The sequence below is a fragment of the Stomoxys calcitrans genome, chromosome 4 (genome assembly GCF_963082655.1).
Source record: "Stomoxys calcitrans chromosome 4, idStoCalc2.1, whole genome shotgun sequence".
NCBI lineage: Eukaryota > Metazoa > Arthropoda > Insecta > Diptera > Muscidae > Stomoxys > Stomoxys calcitrans.
The window spans coordinates 22,587,738-22,590,872 of NC_081555.1; positions in this window are offsets into that span (position 1 = coordinate 22,587,738).

Here is a 3,135-nt window from a genome sequence, read left to right on the forward strand (position 1 = left end):
CCCTTAGTACTCTTTTTTAAATTGAGCCAACTACAATATATAGATATTATGGATTTCAGCCTTCAATTTGGAGAAGACCAGTGATGGGCACACTACACCGACCGAACGATGGCAAACGAGTTGATAACACTGTCCCTGTGCTCTGTTCATGTGCCCGCGGGAATAGGAAATTATGTGTGAATGTGTGTTTTTGCGCATCTATGGGGTAGACGGCCCATTGTTAAATACAGCGGGAGTCCATAAAACTAACTTTTTAAACCTTCTAGATAAAATAAATATTATATATTAACATTATATTTACAATTAAATAACAAATATGCTACAAGCTTCATCCTAATGTCGGAGGCCACTGTAGGGCAGAGATTATCGTGTCCGCACATGACGCTGAACGCCTGGGATGGTTATCCCCTCCTTATGCGGTGATTATCCCCTCCATATGCTGGCAACATTTGTGAGGTACTGCGTTAAAACTTCTCCCCAAAGAGGTATCGCACTGCGGCCCAGTTGCTTAGTGGAATGTTCATGGGAAAATTTGCATTACATCCTAATGTTCAAGGTTCTAATGTTGACCTCGATGAGCTCATTCATTAAATAAAAAAGGAAAGCAACAAAGATGAAAATTTTTATAATAATTATAAGCTAAACTGATCGTTCGGAAATATTCACCGTGGAACTTACAGCAGGTGGCTTGGGTGCCTAAGGGCTGCCTTCAATCTCAGACATGCCTTGTTTCCCGTTTACTATCTACAAATCCATACTATGTTCCAGGAATTTTGACTTCGTTCAAAGCCTATTCTCAGACTAGTTAAACCAGTAGTTTTACGGACACGTTATAATTCCAACTTTTGTAGGCCCGACACAATTTTTTGGCCGAAATGAGAGATGGAAACACTATTATCAACACCCGCTACTACTACGAAATGTCGATTATAATGAACTTCTTTTAATTTCACACATACTGGACAATTTTCCACATTCCAGAATTGATATGCCTTCACAGGGTATGCTACCTCCAATACATCCTGAAATTGACGAGTCATTAAATGAGTGTCAGTCAGCGATGTTGTTATTGTTGTTGTAGCCATATGTCTACATATATGTGAAGAGATAGCTTGTTCCGTTCCGATTGCCACGGGAACGTTATGGCTATCGGTTATTTAAATGTCATATCAAGTATCACAGGCACTCGATACCGTCAGTTTCTGCTACTCCGTATACATAGCATTCCACAAATTAACGTTTTTTCTGCGATCGAAATGAAAATTTTTGCCCATTAGTATATGGCGACTTAAATTGTAACATTGAAATATTGCTCATTGGCACGAAATCATTACCGAAACCATCAATCAGGATCGAAATTAAACTATTTGTTAAGAAGTCTTGGCATAATATCGTCTGTGTAAGTCACATGTCGTACTTGAGTCGTGGCTAAATGATTATCTCCAACAGATAGCCTGCTGTGTCCAGCATACAGGCTGTCCTATATGAAGATGAGGTCGTGGTATCAGTTCCAGCTTTGTCTCCCTTTAAGTCTACCTTCCTTAAAGATGTCGTCCTGGAGTCGTAGCTTCATTAGCATTTCCAACAGCTCGCCAGCAGTGTCCTGCATGAACATAAGGCTGCGATATCACCATTTCCCTTACTTATCAGATTGAGAGGGAGTATTTTAGCGGTAAGCTTCTCATAATTTGCTTGTTCGTTAAGATTGTGTCGGGGAAAGATCGTGCGAGCACCATTTTTCATTATTACACTGAGAAGAACATTTTTGTAAACCAGCAAAAATGTGATCTGTAACAACAGAAAATCTGTTGTTGTTGTTTTTTTCCGTATTATTATTAAGTTAAGTTTCATTTTATTACAATTAAAATCAATCATACAATTTTCAATAGAACAAATTTTATGAAATTTTGTTCTATTAACCAACTTTTCATCATTTTTACTTATGCTTACACAGATATAGTTGTTAAGTTTTACAATTATTTTCAAATTATTTTCGAATAATTTTACTTATACAAAAATTTTATAGATAATAGAGGACACTTATTAAAAAAAAAAACAATTCGAAAAATTATTCACAATTCAAACCATTCCAAGAAAATGTGCATTTAATTTTTTGATAAAAAATAATTGCATTTACTTCAAGAATCTTGGCATTTATTTTATAGCTTAAACGAGAAAAACAAATACAAAAAATATAAAAAATACGATATAAAGGAACAATAAAGTCCTGGTGAATTTAAAAAGAATAAATAAAAAAAAAAACAAAAAATCTTCCAAAAATCTGAAAATATTAAAAAAGACAGCTGTAAATATTTAAAAAGAAAATATAATTTAAGGAAACAAAAAAAAACATTTGCTCATTGGAAATTGAAAAAATTATAAGAATAATTAAACATAAAAACAAATAAATATAACTAAAACATATAAAATGAAAAAACACAACAAAACTGTTACGATGACTTATGGGTTAAAAGATTTTTAAAATTCAAAGAAAAACACAAAATCTCTATGGAAATATATTCGAGAAAAAAGAAAAAAATAAATGTTGAAAATAAATTTAAATTTGTGTTTTATGAACACATCTTGTGATTTTACTCTTGGAGTTTAATTGCATACAATTTCTAAGTGTTCATTAGTAACACAAAAATATTATTAAAAAAAAATATTTATACTTTTCAGTTTTTTTATATAAAAAATATATCAACTCAATATTTATTTCACACTCCCTCTTTGAAATGTATACCGTACCATAGTTTTTATAACGATGAGAATGTTAGTGAAAATAATATTTAACTAAAAACAACATATAGGCATTTTATCATTTATAATCGCCATACCAATGCACACATGAGTAAATAAAGATAATTTATAAAGTATGATTCCATCTTAGTTAAAAAAGGCTTTTTGATTTTCCATATCAAATAGTTTCAAATATTTGGGAAGAATTTTGTGAAAATGAATATAAAATTTATTGAAATAATAACACTCATACCACTGAGTGTACAGAAAAAGGCACAAAGACATTTAATATACGGTTTTCATTTTCATTGCCTATGAAACCATTCGTAAAAAGAATGCATATTGTTGTCTCCACACTAAAGACGTGCACAGTTGCAACTAAATGCACCCATTTGG